This window comes from Tachypleus tridentatus, chromosome 10 (genome assembly GCF_004210375.1).
Source record: "Tachypleus tridentatus isolate NWPU-2018 chromosome 10, ASM421037v1, whole genome shotgun sequence".
NCBI lineage: Eukaryota > Metazoa > Arthropoda > Merostomata > Xiphosura > Limulidae > Tachypleus > Tachypleus tridentatus.
In genome coordinates, this window is record NC_134834.1 from 45,935,565 (window position 1) to 45,956,283 (window position 20,719).

General features: G+C 31.2%; 1 protein-coding gene across 4 annotated transcripts in view; it reads right to left on the reverse strand.

Annotated features, from left to right (window-relative positions):
* The window catches only part of LOC143229189 (zwei Ig domain protein zig-8-like), a 101,775-nt gene that overhangs the window by 55,861 nt on the left and 25,195 nt on the right, over positions 1-20,719 (reverse strand). The window contains exon 2 of one of the 4 annotated variants that reach the window (XR_013015724.1): positions 15,207-15,276. The exons of 2 other annotated variants lie outside the window; for them this stretch is intronic. The gene's annotated coding sequence lies outside the window, so the exon portion shown is untranslated. Of the gene's footprint in view, positions 1-15,106; positions 15,277-20,719 lie in introns of all 4 variants that reach the window. One more of the 4 variants, XR_013015726.1, reaches the window with a different exon arrangement.

The following is a 20,719-nucleotide window of genomic DNA, read 5'->3' on the forward strand; positions in this document are numbered from 1 at the left end:
TAAAAAAGACTAAATAAAATAAATCTTTGCTCTATACAAAAACGGAAGTTATTATAAAGTTGTTTAGTGATTGCTAATGTTCAGAACTCAAAAGCTATTTCCTATAAAGCTGTAGTATTTGGTAGCAGAACTTTTGCTATGATATAAAGAATGACTTCAATCTTAACAATAATTGTATTCATGGCTATTGATCGTAACTTTCATGCAGCTAACATGTGATCATTATTCATATTAACATATTAACGTTTTGGTACATTTGTGACAGAAATGAGGTAGCCTCATACTCAGAAGCCAACAGACAATGAAACTTAAATACTTTACAAGGCATGAAAGTTAAAAAGGTTTGCTCGTTACTTGATCCTTGAAAACTTTTGGATGCTTCTTAAATTTATATCATGGGAAGTTGGTGAACCCTATTTATTTTGATCAGCAGCTATATCGTGAGACCATATGTTACAAGGTGTTAAAGAAATTGATATTTAACTCCTGAACTGTGGATACCATACAATTTTCTTCAACAAAACAATAACTGTAACAAGAGCGTCATGGGATTACATATATATTTCCTTGAGCAAGAAATAAATAAAAAGAATAGAAAAAATAGAAGAATTTTTCTATTAAACCGAGTATTCACATATAAAATAAGTAAACATTTATTAAATACACGCATATTTAAATTTATCCAACACATAATACTGCCTTTCTTAAATAAAAGTATATGAGCGTTTGGCATGTAATTCATAAGTTTATTGATTTTCTTTCATTCAGCAAAACTATAAGTTTATGCTCCAAATAAATGTGCAGTTTACTTGTATTGTCCATGAATATTAGCCGGTACGAATATATTAATTCAATAAATATTTCATATTCATTAGTGTTGTGTATTTTAGTATATCGCGCCACAAACATTACTTAATGCTCATATAAGAATGCATAAGGACAAGATGTAACATTTATAAAAGCAAATATACGGATTCTTATCTTTGTTTAGTACGCAAATTATGCTAAGATATGGCTTAACACTTCGTACAAATGGATAGAATTCAGGGTTTTATTGACTAGACACTCAGCAAGTACAACAGCTACATATGTTTAAAAATATTGTCTTTATAAACGTTATGTTGAATACTTGAAATGTAATATGTAATGTGTTAATGTGTAAGAAGCAGTGAAATAACGTGTGAATGTTAAATGCTATTTCCAGAAGCACAGGCCACGAGCTTATAAACAATTTCTGTTTAACATAATTTCTTTTATCGCATTGTAAAGGCTCTGCAATGCCAGGTGGGTTAAGGCGTTCGGCTCGTAATCTGAGTGTCGCGGGTTCAAATTCTCGTCGCACCAAACTGGCTTGCCCTTTCAGCCGTGGGGGCGTTATAATGTGACGGTCAATCTCACTATTCGTTGGTAAAAGAGTAGTCCAAAAGTTGGCGGTGAGTGGTGATGACTAGCTGCTGTCTCTCTAGTCTTACACTATTAAATTGGGGACGGCTAGTGTAGGTAGCCCTGGTGTAGCTTTGCGTGATAATTTAAAAACAAACAATCATACTGTAAGAGAGTAGAAGTTTTTAAAGTACCAGTTTTATCTATAAGCATTTTATAGCCATTTTAACGAGTATTTAACAATAAAAGAATGATAAAAACAATGAGAAATGGCATTAATAAATAATTTCAAAAGGTTTATAATTAATTTTTAAAATGAAATAATAAAATGGCATACAAGTTATGTTATTTACTGAAAATATAACTAAAAATAATGTTAATGGACATAAATATTACTGAAAACAAATATTTTTTGTATCGACAACATAGAGATCAGTCTTTCCAGTTTTCAGTTTATGGCAGATATTTATTGTAATAAGCTTCCGACGATGTCACGTTCACGTGGTCAGGAAGAACCCCCTCCTCATTTCAGCAATATCTTGACACTGCGTGTAATATGGAGCGGAATACCATCTTACTAGAAAACTGTGTAATTTATAATAGTCTTTCATAAACTTAAGAATAGCGTGAATTGCTAACATCCACTGTAACCACTCAGCGACCTTCTCACCAGCTAATGGTCATTGCAGGAAAACTGTAGACTTCTTTCTCTCTAAATTACACAGACAGAGGAAGGTGATTTTCATCATTTTACTAGCTAATAAGTTGTTGTAAGAAGGTGTTATTAATTGACATACCAAAATCATAATAAAACGTTTAGCTTATTAGCAGTTGTTGTGTTTTCAATTTTACGATTAGCACTATTAGCTTGCATATTTGTAATTGTCTATAAAAATGAAAGAGCTCTATTCCCCGTTGAACAGGTGTACTGATGTAATTGAACTAAAAATATAAAATGCAATCACGAATAGTATTGTTATTCACCAATTCTTATAATAAGTGTATAAGAGCAGTATGGTGTGAGATTTTGAATATGGTTAAACTTAAGCTCCATGGACTTTGCCTCAGTGACCACAGGAAAAACAACATCACCAAGATGGCGCTCAGGATTGAGTTTAATTCCCCGTTGGCGGCAAAAGTGTATGAAATTGGTTTCAGGGAAAGAAAAGGTAAAATCTTTTGCTGTGGTACACTTCAACAAACGATTTAGGGCAGTCCAAAGCTGCTGCTCAATAAATCTCATGCTCGACAACTGACATGAGATGTGGAAGTCATCAACATAATGCCCATTTGCAACAACAGTATGTGGCGATAGCATTAATATTCACACTGAAAAGTGTCATACTTGAGACACAGCCCTGAGAGACTCCAAGTTCCTGTGTAAAAGAACGGGAAAGCGTCGAGTCTTTACGTACTTGGAATCCGCAGTCCTTTGAAAGGTTCTGCATAAACTGGGTAAATGACCATGAAACCTACATTAGTTGAGGTTTCGACAAATGCTGTATCTGCACACAGTTTCTAAGCCTTCTGAAGATCAAATAATACTGAAATAAGATGTTGTCATTTGAAAATAGCTTAACTGATTGACGTTTCAAGACAAATCAGATGGTTCATAGTGGAGCACTGTCATCTGAACCCACACTGGATGGGCGAGAGGAAGTTGTTTGATTCGAGGGACCAAATGAGACAAGTATTAACCATGCACTCTAAGATCATATCAAGGCAGTTAGTCAAAGCTACTGGACGATAATTTGAAGCAATATTGGGACCCTTCCCAACTTTACATAAAGGAAGAAAAATAGCATGAAACCAAGCATCAGGAAAATATCCCCTTGCCAAATTCAGTCAAAAATAACCAGAAGAATAGGAAAAGAGAGAGCACAGCACATAATAGTGAATATTATTATGTCCGACTGATGTACTGCTAGACTTATAAAGGGCAAACTTGAATTCTTCCAGTGTAAATGGGCAATTATAGACCCCCTCCCATCAATATCAGCACTATCCCAGGGAGGGATTTTGTCCATTACGTTCCCCGAGGATTAAGAAGAGAGATTGCAATTGTTCAGTGAAGCATCAAGGTCTGATTGATCATAGATCTCCCAAGGAGATAGGTAAGAAAACAAACTGTGTTGGTATAACATAACAAAACATGATGGGCAGTTGCTGGTCTAAAAGATTATAAAATATATAAATTTATACAGAACCTCAGTGTTTATTTGTTTAAAATTAAGCTATCTGTATTCTGCCCACTATAGGTATTGAAACTCGGTTTTAGTGGTAAGGTTACTTACAGCATAAGTAATCTGCCTTGATAATGAGAGGTAGATATGGCAATGTTAAACATCAAACTAAAAACATTTGTAGACAGCATAATTCTGTTCTTACGAATAGAAATACGGTGCATCACAGAAACGTCTTGGTTGGAAACAGCAAGCAGTGAGGATCTCCGACTCGGGAATGTTCTTCAAATTCCTCTTGAGGAATTTAAAGTAGCACTGAAAGTAACTTCAACTGGTCTTAGAATTCAGGAGGAGTTTAGTGTACTTTGTGTAGATGTTTTCACCAAAATGTCGTCAGAGCGCAGTTTCCTGAGTCTCTTTCAGGAGTCAAAAATTCCCTATACTCCCTTTTGAATGAAAAAGGGAGACTCTGCCCTTAGGATTATCACAAATAATAAATGAAGAATGCAAAATCGAGGTGTGAGTCCTACTGTGATGGTGTATCTTTCATGGACTGTAATATCGATAATAAATATAGAAAAGTTCAGCATCCACTGGCCCCACCCACTAGAATACCAAAAAAGACACCGAAGCAATGCCAGATTTTGTGAGACAGAATGTCCCCAACACCCATTGAGAACGTCCAGCACCGATACTCTATTGACTACACCCAAAAGCACTAGCCAATTGACCCAAGGGAACTCCAAGTCTGCCTGTCTACAGGAATTCAAAGTCAAGGTGACGTGTTGGAATTGGATCCATCAACTACCAAAATCCTCTCTTTGCTACTTAAAATGGTCTTGATAGTATTATATACATTCTATCTTTTTGATGACATTGCAGTAATCATGTTTATAAGACGTGGTGATAACCAGTTATATTGATCCATATAACAAGTTCATTCGTCATTTGTGTTGTGATATCACCTGAATTAAAGATAAATTTATATAGAGCCTCAATATTTGTTTGTTTGTTTAGAATTAAGCACAAAGTTACACAATGGGCTATCTGTGCTCTGCCCACTACAGGTATCGGAATTCAGTTTTAGCAGTGTGAGTCTGCTGGGGAGGGCGAGTTCAATGAATCGACAAAATGATCTACGTAAACCACGTTACCAAATGATTGCGTTTATTGTTCCGTGGTACTACCACTTGTAGGTATTAATACATTTTGGCATGCCCTAGCGCGTTAAGGCGTCCGACTCCTAATCCGAGGGTCGCGGGTTCGCGCCCCCGTCGCGCTAAACATGCTCGCCCTCCCAGCCGTGGGGGTGTATAATGTGACGGTCAATCCCACTATTCGTTGGTAAAAGAGTAGCCCAAGAGTTGGCGGTAGGTGGTGATGACTAGCTGCCTTCCCTCTAGTCTTACACTGCTAAATTAGGGACGGCTAGCACAGATAGCCCTCGAGTAGCTTTGTGCGAAATTCCAAAAAAAAAAATAAATATATTTTCTGATTTAAACAATTTTTTGAGTATACCCTCTTTCAACCACGCCAATAGCTCTATTACACTAGTGAGATAAATGAACCATTTCTAACACGATATTGATTGATGACTAATTCATCAACATTAATAATTAACGTGTAACTAATTTTTTTTGTCTGCACGACATTCACGAAGTTGGTACTAAATCAATATACGAATTTCGTATGTGAAACTAGCGCAATTATATCAGGTACAAAACATCAAATGAGAAAGTAAAGTTTCTTATTCACCTCTGAAATAAATTGCTTTGTTTCCTTTCAAAACATTAGCGGTTATATTTAATTAGTATTGACCAAGTTATTACATCCAATCGTCGTATTTATTTGATAAATTAGCTAAAATCAAGCTATAATTACTTATGTAACCATTGGTTGTTAATTCATGTTACTATAATGCGAAAATAAAAACATGGTGGTTTTGATACAAGAAAACGTCAAAGGTTTCCAAATTTTTGAAAGTGGTATTTCATTTCTGACCAATAAATGTTTGCCAATGTTGATGGTACAGGTTTAAAATATATTGCAAATGAAAAGTATGGTTAAATGATGTTTTAGATTTCTTTATATTCTATAATATATTTTTCAATTTGCAACCAAGAAATAGAGTGGTAATTTTTATTTATAATGAACACATTGGCTTAATAACAATGACTTCCTTATACTGTGAGAATTGATTTATATCTTGCTGAAAGAAACTGGTTTAGTAAAGGACAAAAAAGAATGTACTAACATGTATGTTGTTTTGGTGGCGTAGGGGTAAGAAAAGTCATGCTAAATTACTTATGTAGCACTGACGCTAAAATATTATTATCTTCCTTCACTGATTTACGTAACAGTATTTACGGTGAATAATATTATGTCACTCTGTGCAGTCTTACACCTACGTATATTCTCAAGAAAGGGGTAGTATTACAAACATTTGACTAAAGTAATGTAATTTGACATTTTCTTCTAATACTGTATAAAATCTTAATATCTTTTTAAAACTGTATCAAACTAGTCAGAGTCTAAGATTTCCTATCTACCCAAGAAACAATTTGACTATGTAAGTTTCTCTTAAGAAGACGATAATATTTTTTTAGTATTAGAGTCGCGAGATGAGATCGCCGTTCTAATTAAAGAACTCTTTAATTTGAATACAATCCATATGGCGACTGTTCTTTCTAAAATTTCTTTTATTTTGATAATAAGCACCCAGATGATAAAAGAAAGCAATTTTTTTACAAAATAGTTCTTCCTATTTTTAATTTAAATGAAAATATAAAAGAAACATGAAAACGTTAATTTATACCAAATACGTAAAGATTTAAAACATTAAGTTACTATTGCTGGTTTTGCAATTAAGAAATTACTTTCTGTATATCAAATGTTTTTGATAAGCCTATGCCACATTTTGCCATAATTTAGTTATTTATATCGTTTTTAAAGTCTAGCATCAAATATGACCATATTTAATATTTTTGTTTGCATGTAAATTCTAATAATCACCTGTATCCGTAAATAGAAAATTACAGCAACAAATACATATTTTACATAGCGTTTCAGTTCTGAAAATATTTGACAGCTTATGGATGTTTGCTACCAATTTCATGTTAAAGTAAAACATATGCTTAGGTTATATGAACAAGATACGTAGGGCCTGGCATGGTCAGGTGGTTAAGGGGCTAGACTCGCAATCCGAGGGTAGAGAGTTTAAATTCCCGTCACACCAAACATGCTCGCCCTTTCAGCCATGGGAACGTTATTATGCGATGGTCAATCCCATTATTCGTTGGTAAAAGAGTAGGTGGTGGGCGGTGATGACTAGTTGTCTTTCCTCTAGTCTTACACTGCTAAATTAGGGATGGCTAGCGCGGATAGCCCTCGTGTAGCTTTGCGCGAAATTCTAAACCGACCAGTCATATTTATTATATGTATATTATTGCTATTTATGTATTTACATTATACATAATTTTGAAAACAAATGGCTCAAACACTATATAATCATATATTTTCTATATAAATAAAATGTTTACCATATTGTAGCTAGAGTTTTTCTATTTCTCCGTATTTAAAGGTCAGTAAGTTAAAAATATGTGAAATATACGGAATATGAGATTTCATTATACAATACAACGAAATATATTTGCATGTTTTTTTATGTTAACATAAATAGCTGTTTCTAATTTTTAATATCTGTCTGCAACAAATATTTTAAAGCTCGGTTAACTTTCAAATATTAATAGCCTTTAATCACTAATAATCAGAGTGATGCAGTTCTTTTACGTGGAAGAAAGAATAAAAAACAGTCTTTAAATGTAAATACATCGTAACATATATTTATATATATTTTTTAAAATTATAAATGTAATTTCTACATTTATTTGACGTAATAATGTTTATTTACCATCACATTCGTTGTATTAACAAATTATGTTGTTGTGTTTTACTAATTACATATATCATATTTAAGTCTATTAGAAAGAAAAGAAATGCTGCTGACATTAATTAAATAACAAAAAAGATCAAATTTTGCAGTAAATACAAACCAATAAAATAAAATAAAAAGATGCAGTTAAGTTCCTCTGCCATTATATAATGTTTGTGAGTTTGAAGTTCAGAGCACAAAGAAACACAATGGGTTATTTGAGCTCTGCTCACCACGGATATCGAAATCCAGTTTCTAACAGTTTGAGTCTGAAGTCATTGCGTTTCTCACTGAGGGTGGGGAATATATCATTACATCACCTAACGAGAATAATGTCAATATTCATATTTGATAGTTCAAGAACTTTGGAAGAGAAAAATCATATCTAACAAAGGAAGGTATCACTTTTTCTTCAACAGAATGGAAGAAACTTAAACAGTGAATATCACACGAGAATTCCTGTACAGAGGAAAACTGAAAATATATTTTCTTCTAGAAGAACTGAATCATGTAATATATGCCGTATGTGTTAATAATATATACGTTATTTTATTTACATATTGATTTGATTATCATGGTATTGATATGATATGACATCTGATAAGTTTCTCTTTGTTTTATCAAATTCAGAATGGCAGAATTTATATGTACTGATTTCTAATTTTGATGCTTACTTAAATGGTATAATTTACAATGGAAAGTAACTGATTGAATAGATTAAATGAAATATTATTAATATATATACCGAACATGAGAATCATATTTTACAAGTACTGAAGAAAAACGGTGTGAAGTATGTGAAACCGACGATCATCATTCTTGCTAAATATGTACTATATCTACATGCTAAAATCATAATGAGCTCTGCGTTGAAAAGAGTTGAAAAATCTAATTTTCAATCTATGTTTAATCAAAGAGTGACACAATTGAATTTTTCAGGTCCTACCAATGAAACTTTCGGTATACTGTAGAGAAAGACAACTTTATCCTAGATTTATCAAATATAATATACTTGTACCCTACCTTTTAAGATATTAAGAACAAGCAAAATTTGTAAAGTATGATAATAAAATAATTTTTGACAATACATTTCAACTTATTGTTTATTACGATAAAAGATATTGTCTTTCAGGTATTATAAATCCATCACCCCTACTGCATAATGTTTATCATTACAGACTATATTTCACAATCAAAATAAACTGTACGTTTACTATGCTTTAACTATGATAGTTAAAAAGAGATTTTCTATGACACTGAACTTAATAGTCAGTAAAACAAAATTATCTATTTATTCACTTTACCTAACAATATAGAAAGCTAAATTTACATTAATGAAATTCTCAATATTTGACAGTACAGTCAAAAATTATTTTATTGTAGTTTAAGTATAACTTTAAAAATGTAACATATAAATATTTGTACATAGTCTAACGTTTTACTTGTATATTAAACATGTAAATAAATAAATAACAGTATTGTACATCGCTCTGCTTTATTATTAATTCATAAAGTTCTTCAATAATGAATAAGTAACTATAGAGAAAAACAAACAAGAAAATACAAACAAACAACTATACACAATATTTATCCATATGTTAAACGAAAAATAGAGCAATTAAAATACGCATAACTGGACATTTTATTTTTAAAATTCAATTTATAATAATTGAAGCCAAATATAAAAAGTATTTGGAGCTCAAAACAGAATTGCTTCATGAACATATCTGGAGTTTTTCTTTTTGAAGGAATAAAAACTTTCTCTAAAGATAGTTAATAAGTTCATATCAAGATTAAGTACAAGGTTTGAGTGAATGTTAGTTGCAGGCATTAAATTGTTTAATTCAAGTGCTATACTTTTGCCAGTTGTAATTTGGTTATAATGGAAAAAAATCACCCAAAAATATACAGCATTATTCAAATTAATATTATTAATAGGGAAAACCAATTTATCTGTGAATTGACTCCATCTTCCAGAAGGTAAGTGATAAATACGGTAAACTTATGAAATTCATCAATTGTAAAACTACATAATTCAGTATAGTTTGAAATAACAACTGAATTAAAATTCAATTTATACGTTAATTCAGATCGAGTATATACAGCAATTCCACCACCATGTTAAGATGCATACCAGTAAAATCCATATTATAATTTAGTAAAAAGGAAGGAGACTTTTCTCGGCAACACCATGATTCAAGGAATACCAATATATAAGGTTTCAAACTGTAGTAAAATAAATGAATTTAAATACTTTTTATATTATGATTAGTATTTGTAACGTTTAAACATATTAGATTAAGCTTTTAATTTTATTTAATTAATAAATTTAATTTAATTAATAAGCATATTATTTGACTCCTCTTTATCCTGGTTTGAATTAAATCTGGATTGAAAAAGTATCTAACTATTGATTTTTCTAGCCAACATTCAGGAGAAAAAGTTTCTAGCTATTTTATTCTATTTCAGCACAGAATTAGGTTAATTTTTTCATTATTTTTGAAGTTATCTGTTCACAAGTTTTACAAAAAAATTATTACTGTCAATAAAATATTTGATATAGTTTGTTGTAGTACCAAGTACAAATAAATAATCTCTTTTTATCACCAAAAGCCAATTTTCATATACCATCTTTATCATATTTATTCATGCTAATTGTAAAAAAGTCCTTTTTTGTATTGTTTTTACTTGCGTTGGATCAGAAAGCAATCAACTTCGGCATCTTCTAGAAATTCATTGACTGATTTTTAAAAGGATCTGAAATTGAATACTACCATTACTAGAAGATTTGGTATTAGCTGCCTGGTGCTTATTTTTATCTGCTGATATAAAGGTTTTAAAACTGTTAGTTATTTTAGAATGTATTTCCATATTAAGATCAGTAAGTGAGTAGTAGAAAGTACACAAGAATTGTCAACTAATTATAATGTGTCAGTTGATTTAACTCATTGTTTATTTTATTTCTTTTCAACTAATTTGTAGATTGATGATGGTCAAATCTAAAGAAAATTTGACAATTTTGAAGTTCTTCTTAAAGTAACATTTGTAACACGGAAAAAAAAATAATCGAATGTTTAGGAAGACTGCTATTGTTATTACAAGTTTATAATCCATTAAACTAAAGTTCTTCAGATGAAACATTTTATCAATGCCTTTTCAGCTTGTGATTTGACATCAATATTTGATCGAAACATTAAATTTAAAATACATTTAAATTAAATATAAATTAGAATAATTTTCATCTAGGCGGTGTGGATGAATATATTTGTTTTATAAGACAAAATACCATACGTTACTTACTGGTACTAAATTGGATGACAGCATAAATTTATAGTATTTGACAAAAAAATAAGTATTTTAGTAAAATTTCATCATTAACGGTTAGGTGCTTATTTCGCAAATGGCTAATAAATTATTTGTCTTCTATGTGGATCAAATGAAAATATAAAAAAATATTACACCAAATTAAGATTTAAACATAGTTATAGAATACAAATGATGTGATTTCAACGCCAATGGGAGGCACAACTGAAGGAAAAGTGAGCTTTTCATATTTCTTTAAACTTTCTTTGAGGTTGAACCAGTTTCGTGACATTTATAAGTTTTCAAATTAAAACCGTGCAAGTATAACCTATGGATAAATACAACCATATTCAATTATTAGCAACAAACATGAAACTCAGTAAAGCATATAAATGTACATTACCTCAGTTTTTTTTTTCTTTTTTAATTATAAGTTCCTGGTATTGATTTATTTCTTTGTTCAATTTTTACATTTGAATTTGAAATTATTTACATTTCAAGATAAAGTTGAAACACTGGATGAAATGTTTTTAATAAATTGTACATTTTTCTTTATCATTACATGCTCAAATAGGGAAAATATAATTTTTTCAATAAACTAGATTTTATTTGTTTAAAAACGGTTATTTGTTGAAGAAAGCATTTTACAGTTACAATGTAACATAGAAAGTTATATCATCAGTATAGCTTTAGATACTTTTACATTCTTTAATGTAATTATTTTTTACCCAAATCACAATTAGATTGCTTACACTAACATATTTATTCTCGTGGTTTAGCGTTTGTTTGTGCAGTAAATTTTCAAAAAAAAACATTTTTATAATGCTCATCACAAAGACTATGTTTATATTTTGTGACATGTTTTCCACGGGCTTTATCTGTAATTTCTTTACGTTCCTGCTAAATATATTTACGTTTTACATTATTGATATTAGAATGATATGTAATTAAAAGATGAATTATTATTTTATATTTTATTTATAATTTTGATAGTTTATAAATTTTCTTTGGTAATTTTAATACGTCAAGATATGAAACGGGTAAAAACGTTTTTTTTTTAAAAAACATTTTCAGCTATTTTAATCTTCCCCGTATCTTTAATGGATTATACTTAAAGGCGTACAATATTTTTGATGAACTTATATGGATGTTAAGCAATAGTTGTTAAAATTTAGGTACTAACGAGGATTTATAATATGTATCATTGTCCTCCTCCCTGCCTTTGATTACTATAATCAAAAACATCTCGAAGAGTAAGCTGTTTTTTATTTTGTTTATACATAAACTATATAACAGGATTTGGAAAACATCTTAAATCTCAGAAAAAGATTCAAGATTACATTTAGATACCTTATATCCTAATAGTAGTAAAGCATTAGTGCCCCCTGCTAGTACAGCGATATGTCTACGAATTTACAATGCTAAAATTAGGGGTTCGATTCCCTTTGGTGGGCTTTGCAAATAGTCCGCTGTGGCTTTGCTATAAGACATTCAAAACATACTCTTCACTGAAGAGGTATCGTGACATATCAATCAGTTTAGTTTTAAAATAACCCATTACCATTGTGGCATATGTTGGAAGTACTTTGGTGCCAAAGCTTTACTTGAAATTGATGAAAAGTGTTATAATATAAATTAGACGAGGTGTAACAAGGTGTTTAGATATAGAAAAACGATTTTTCTATCAAGTCTCTATCATTCTTGATGCTGAAATAGTATGTATAGAATATTTTAAGACATGAGTAGTCTGATAGATCCTACAAGAATTGTGCTCTTGCTACTGTAGATAGGTATTTTGTGTTTAAGCTTCTAATAAAATTTTGCAATTATATATTTTAGGTTTTTGTTTAGTTTTTGTTGAACGCAAAGCTACATAACAGATCACCTGTTCACTTCCCACAACGAGTATCGAAACCAGATGTTTACAGCCGAAAATTGTTATAGAGCCATTGTATTTTTTTATGAAACCTAAACATGACCAGTTTCAAGTTTACACAATATATATTCAAGTTTATTATCAGTTAGATTATCTTTAAAACTTTTGTATAATCCATGAGCTTTGTTGTTTCTCATCATTCAATCTATTTCCACTTTCAGTTAATACTTGTAGACTTCTTTTGATCTAAATATTCTAAATTATTTGTTAATATCAACTACTCATAACAACATTATCTTTTTTTACAATTTTATTACAATATATGAGCCATTTGTTAGAAATTAACTTTCTTGTTTAGTAATAAAAGTAAATTATATGTAAAATATTTTGTAATCGTGCAGAAATATACTAACTTTACACATTAATCTCTAATTCCTTATTTTTGCCTTTTGACAGAGTCACAGTTAGTCTTTTTCTTAGAAGGCACTTCTCTTTAAAATCATCTTCAAAATATGATTTCACAAAGACATTGTCTGACTTCTATATCATTTGATTTGTTAATTAATGTTAGTTAAAGACATTTATAAATAACTTTATTTCATTTTCTTGTAGCGATCTGCTGCTTAAACTTAACACATTAAAATATTCTGCTTAGTTTACGAAAATGTTGATTATTACATTCTGAATTTCTATTATTTTGTCCATGAAATTTCTTTCACCATTTACATATTGTGAAATATCCATATATATGGGTGTACTCAAAAATCGACGCTTCGTTACTAATTTTGATTCAAGTTGCCTGTTGCTTTCGTTGCAAGTAATTTCTAAATTGTTGAGTTAAGGTTAGTAAAATTATTATTGGCATAAATTAAATAAAATTTCTTAATCGTTTTCAAATTTTTCGCAAAGCTACTCGAGGACTAGTGCACTAGCCTTTCCCAACTTATCAGTGATATACTAGAAGGAAAGTAGATAGTCAAATCTATCCACAACTAAATTCTGGACTATTTTCTAAAAACTCAAAGGACGAGCCCGTTCAGCTACAAGGATTGGACCTGCAAGGGTTGCAAGTCTATCGTCCTAACCAACAGGCCGTATAAAATATCTTGTCACTTATTTTCTGCATGACGTTATCTTTTTGTTGCCTCTAGTTTCTCGAGACTTGTTTAATTTTGTCTGATTTATTTTTTTCATGTCGCTTCACCAAACACGCTAGCTCTTTTAGATGTAAAGCCTTTTTAAATAGACTGTTAATCCCGCTATTCTTTGATAAAAGAGTAGCCCAGGAGATTGCGGTAGATGGTAATAAATTACTGCCTTCCCTTTAGTCTTATACTACTAAATTGCTAAATCAGGGATGGCTTGCGCAAATAGCCTTTGTGTGGCCTTGCGCGAAATTCAAAACAAACAATTTATTAAAGCACAGTTTCGGTATCGTGCAATTTATAATATAATTCGATACCAATATATCTATTATATTATAAATTTGACTTATTTCAAGTTATAATGTAAATAAAGCTTTTGATTGCTTTTGATCAAACGAAATTTTCAATTTCATAGATTATTCATTTTAGAGTAAAGCAACATTGGGTTATTTGCTATGTTCATCGCAGGAAATCGAATTCCGGATTTTAGTTTTGGAAGATGGTCCAAGAGAACATCGACTGAATAAAGTTAATACCACATATTATTATATAGTAAGTTAGTTTTGTCCATAAACAGGTTGACTGTTAACTAAAATATAATTAATTCATTTTAATCAAAAAAATTAGTTGAGAAAAAATCGTGTTATTATGTTAAGTTCGTTTATTGTATAACATTAAGCAAAACTAAAAATACTTTTCATCACCATATGTGTGATTTTTTCAAATAATAAAATCAAAGGAAAGAAATGTACTTTCATTAACACAGTTATTTGCGAATTAAAGTTATAATATTAAGGAAAATACAAAATGTTTTTAATCATAACACAAATTCAATTTAGTTTACTTTGCAATAGCGAAGAAAATTAAAAATACTAATTGGTCTTATTAAAGTTAGGCCTGGCATCGCCAGGCGCGTAAGGCGTGCGACTCCTAATCCGAGGGTCGCGAGTTCGCGCCCCCGTCGCGCTAAACATGCTCGCCCTCCCAGCCGTGGGGTGTATAATGTGACAGTCAATCCCACTATTCGTTGGTAAAAGAGTAGCCCAAGAGTTGGCGGTGGATGGTGATGACTAGCTGCCTTCCCACTGCTAAATTAGGGACGGCTAGCACAGATAGCCCTCGAGTAGCTTTGTGCGAAATTCAAAACAAACAAACAAACTTATTAAGTTATAATATTAAAGAAACTCAATTATTTTAGCAACATCACAAGTTCGATTTATTCCAAATTATAGTACGATTAAAACTACAAAGAAAAATATTTTAAGTTCGAGTTAGTTTAACTTACAGTATGAGGGAAACTAAATATTAATTTTCATTATTCCATTCCCTCGTAAACTCAGCGGTAAGTAGGCAAACTTATGATAACAAAAAGTGGGTTACGATACCGTGGTAGGCAGAGCAGGCAGCCCATTATATAGCTTTGTTTTCAATAACGAAGAAAGAAGCTGATTTGAACTATAATACAAAGAAAAACAAAAACCTTTTTCATCAACTCAAACTTTCAGTTTTGTACAAGTTATCATATTATGGAAATTTTCAAATACGATTTTTGTTGAGTTCAAGTTACAATATCAATAAAACAAAAACGGTCTTTAATCAAACTTAAATTTCGATTTCGTACAAGTTATAATATGATATAAATCTAAGAATACTGTTTAGCACATCAACATTTTTATTTAATGCAAGTTATAATACCCAGGACAATTAAACATGCTTTTTATATTTATGCGACAAGCTCAGTTTGATACAAGAGAAAAATAATACCAATATAAACTGAAATAGCTTTTTTAATAACACAAGATCAATTTACTGTTATAATATCCAGTAAAACTAAAAGAACTCTACATTATGTCACTTGTTATAATATCAAAAAGGTAAAACTTATTTTCATCCCACCACACTGAATACATGAGTTATTTATATCAAGTTATAAATAAAGGAAAATATTTTTCATTATACCACTAGCCCAAATGAGTTCAAGTGATATATAATAACAAGTAAAATAGAAATATTTTAAATGTTACCATTAGTTCAAGTTAATTTGAATTATTTAATCAAGGTTAACTAAAAATATATATTTTGTCCTGCAAGTTCTATTAACTTTATGTTACAATAACAACTACATTTTTATTTAATCATATGAAAAAATCTGCTTTGTTTAAACTATGACATCAAGGGAAAAAAATAAGTTCTGTTCGAACCACAATTTCTTGTAGCTTAAGTAGTAATATCAAAAAAAAATATTTTCATGAAACCATAAGTTATAAAATTAATTGAAATAAATTACACAAGGGACTATCTATACTCTGTCCCACCCCGTGTATCGAAACCCCAATTGTAGTGTTCTAAGTCCACAGACATGCCGCTGAGCCACTGGGTAGAAATGAAATAAAAATAATTTTCATCTTACTAGAGTTTTGATTTATCTTGCATTATAATACAAAAATAAAATGAAAACGCATTTGTATTCCAATGTATTCCAAATTATAATATCAAAGAAAACCAAAAATACTTTTCATTGTACCACTTGTTCGATTATATTTAAATTATGATATCAAAGAAAACTAAAAACACTTTAAATCGTACCACAGTACTTGTGGTTTATGCTAAAGTATTAAATACATGAAGCTGCGAATTGTAATTTTAAAAAATGCATGTGATTTATTTTGGTAGGAAGTAGAAAGTAGTGAAAAAGAAACGTTTTCTTGCCGGTGTTTCAATTTATTAAAATGTAAGGGCAAAGAAAGATTTTATTTATCTTCATTTCATTCTTTTTCTTCGCCCCTAGGCCCGGCATGGCCAAGTGTGTTAAGGCGTGCGACTCGTAATGAGAGGGTGGCGGGTTTGCATCCCTGTCACACCAAACATGCTCGCCCTTTCAGCCGTGGGGGTGTTATAATGTGGCGGTCAATCCCACTATTCTTTGGTAAAAAAAGTAGCCCAAGAGTTGGCGGTGGTGGTAATGACTAGCTGCATTCTCTCTAGTCTTACACTACTAAATTAGGGACGGCTAGTACAGATAACCCCGAGTAGCTTTGTGCGAAATTCAGAAACAAATAAACAAACTCTTCGCCCCATTTGTAAAATTAAAGTTTAGTCCAATCGTAGGAATGAAAAGTTTGCGCTATGGTTCGAAAATTAAAAGCCATATGGACTTAAACAGAATTTAACATCATTAAGCACGACTTTCAGTGTTTCTGGCATATGGTGGGAGAGGAGTGTAGTTAATTTTTCTAATTAGCTAACAGATGGGCCAGCCTCAAGACATCTGAAAAATCCTTTAATGTAAATACCAAAGAAAGAAAGCTTCTTTAATCCACTCTGCTGCTTCGTTTTGAACTGTGTAAATCTGGAGTATAGACGATCATGGACGAATTGAAACATATTACATGGAGAAAGGATTTAAAATTTCTAGTAATAGCAACTCATGAAGGAACTCTCTCTGTCACCAAGCTATCATGGAACACGATCTAAGATTTAACAGTACAGAAGCGATGTGTCACCAAGCTATCATGGAACACGATCCAAGATTTGACAGTACAGAAGCGATCTGTCACCAAGCTATCATGGAACACGATCTAAAATTTAACAGAAGTGATCTAACTTGGGAGTACATATCATGATGGAACAATTTTAACAAGTTTTTACTTAACAATGAAATATAGATACGATTCCCTCAAAAATATTGTTCACGAGGCATAGCACTGTTGGAGCCTCCAGTGTCTAGCTTGACCTGTTTGTAAATATAACTACTGAACATAACTTTTTCCACTTTTCACTTTTTATTGACTCTAACTCGGAAGGCTTTTCGGGTCTTTCCGGTATTCTACACAACTTTTCCGAATGCTTGAGGTTGCATAGAAAAATAATTTTAAAGAAACATCAAATTTATTTTAAAAAGTTAACTTCATCGTTGATGATTGGAACTAGGAGAGTGGGACACCGATCTACGGATTTATAACCCTAAAATCCGCGGTTCGATTCCCCTTCTGGACACAGCAAATAATTCGTTGTGGCTTTGCAGTAGAAACGACTAAAACTACATCTTCGAATAAGATCATAAAGTACTCTGAAACTTTGCATTTTAAATAGTCTTTAAGATTCTGAAAAGTCTTATTTAAAATATATAATATAATAGAGTTGTTTCTAACATAAAATGCTTTCGAATAATCTTCCCTGCAGTATATATATTTCAAAAATGACGTTTCTAAAGGAGAACATCCCTATAGCTACGTTTTATATAGACGGCTTTTAAACAGTAACATCTTAAAGGACTTATTCTTTGTACACAGTAACCTATATATAAATGACCTTTCAATAAAATAAGTAATTGTTATAGTTTACTTCGCAATCGTTCCATATTTTAAGAATGGCTGAAGTTATGATACTAAAAAAACAGACTTATGAACTTTCAAATGCATATCAAAAGACACCTTAATAGTGTCTCATATTAATAAGAGTTACTGGACATACACTTCATAGCCTTTATATTCATTAATAAAATTGTTACAATGTTTGCCCCTTTAATATTCAGCCTCCCAACAGTTATACCTAGAATGTAGAAAAACCTTCTTTTTGAACGATGAAAAAATTGAAAATAGGAGAGTATCAAATGACGTATAAAAATTAAACTATTTCAACCATAAATAAATTAAAAGCAGACAAGTAATGATTAAAACATTAGAGATACACCTATTCGTTCATGAAGCAGCTGGAAAGAGATATGGACAAGCTAATGTGTGAAAAAATCCTCTTTTTTTAACCATAAGGAAGTAGAAGGAAGCAGCAGCTACTAAAGTACGAAATTATCTTTTCCGAAGACAGACAAGTATCGACTAATATATGATAAATGAACTACTTTGAGAAAGAGAGAAGGCGCAACTTTTGCAAAGCAACATGACCTTTTCCTCGTCTTTGGTAATGAAATATGTCATGTTGCAAACACATTTTCCTTTGTTTTTTGATCCGTCGAGTTTCTTGGTGACGGCAAGTGACAAATGAACAGTGATCTTGAACTCTCGTGTAGTTTTCCGGAGGAAAGGAGAACATGGCTTTTTTTTTACTATGTTTGATAACAGATTGTGTTATATAGTTTGAAACGGTAAGAGATTCGACTCTGCTAGTGGCTTTCTCAAAGTTCTTCTTTTCATATTTTTTAGGATATTCCTGAACTGAACAAATGCTAAAACTATTTCGTGAAAGTATTGTACAATAATAATATTATACTTAATTTATGAAATACAAAATATATTAAATAGATTTAATATCCCGTGATACGTCAATAATTTTCTGAAGTATTAAAAATTATTAAACTTAAAAAAAATTTGGACACTTTTAATAAATGTCCTTAAGTGACAATGTATTTATAACAACAATATAGTATATATATATGTGTGTGTGTGTATTGTATTAGTCATAAGAAATGGTCTCAGGTTTACTACAAATATAATTGTTTGTAATCAGGCTTCGCCAGCAAAAAATATTCACACCGTAACAAATGATACGATTTTATTTTCTCGTGGAACATAGCGTGTTTGATTCAGTTTCACAAAGTGTAAATTTTGATTAATTAGTACTTTGATTCTGTAGCGGTAGTTATATAACTGTTTCTGCCCTTTTTCTGTCATACTGCTTTTTTTATCTTTGACAAAATATTTAAAGAATATCTAATGACACAAAGACTAGATAAAGAAAAAGTTATTTAATTTATTTAAGTTGAAAATGGAAAATTCATTTGCAGAACAGGACAACCTGTAAACTCGGAAACGTAATATATTTCTTGATTACTGGTTATTCCGAAGTAGCAGCGTTCATAAATATACTTTAAAATGCTAAAGGTCTATAGAAGTTGAAATATTTTGTGATAAAAGTATATTGAAGTTTCACCACATTGTTTAATACCAAGGATCTGTTGTGAGCTGGCATGTCCAAAGCACACCACTCTTTTCTCTACTGTTCCATAAACTGCACAGTGTACAAGGATAACGGTATTTGTGCATTCGTTTCAATAGTCTGATCGCGCAGAAATCTAACGGCACTGCATCTGACATCCTGGATATAGATTAACATAAAAATATTTTCATTATCCAGCTGGTTGGTGTATGTGAAGGTTGAATGGCTGTATCGGTAGTACAGTTTGTGTACAAATGTTTTATGTTACTTTTACAAAAGGAGATTATTCTTGATCACATTGTTTACTGTTTCCTAGTTCGCTTAGATAAATTTTAGCAAACACCATGGTGTTAATAGATTTTCAATTGTTACAGAACGCCACGGTTGAAGAACGATTTATTGTATATCTTTTTGTGGATAATTCTGGTGCCCCAAGTTAATTCGCATCATTCTTTTTGCTTTTTACTTCCATTACCTAATGTGACTTCTGTATTTTAGAAACTTTAAGACCCAGATCTGAACAAATCCTTGATTCGAGTGTATGTATATGTTAGAAAGTCTTCTAAAAAGTAACAAAATTTCATTGGCATCACACTACCTACGCCACACCAAACAATCTCATTTTTATACATGTCATTTCAAGAAGGCTTTGTTATCTTACCTATGTGCTTTACGGATTTGTTTATTCAAAATCGTATTAATTTAATGTACTAAACTCTTTGTGTTATTGAAAGAAACTTGATTAAGATGTTTCACGTTATAAATATAATATTACATAAAGTACGAAAGGAAGCTTGTGTGTTTTTGAATTTCGCGCGTTAGCCGTTCCTAATTTAGCAGTGTAAAACTAGAGGGACAGCAGCTAGCCCTCACCACCCACGCCAACTTTTAGACTGCTTTTTACCAATGATTAGTGGGATTCACTACACATTAAAACCTCCCAACGGCTGAAGGAGCAAGCATGTTTGGTGTAAATCGTTTATGATATCCATGTAGCTCATCTTAT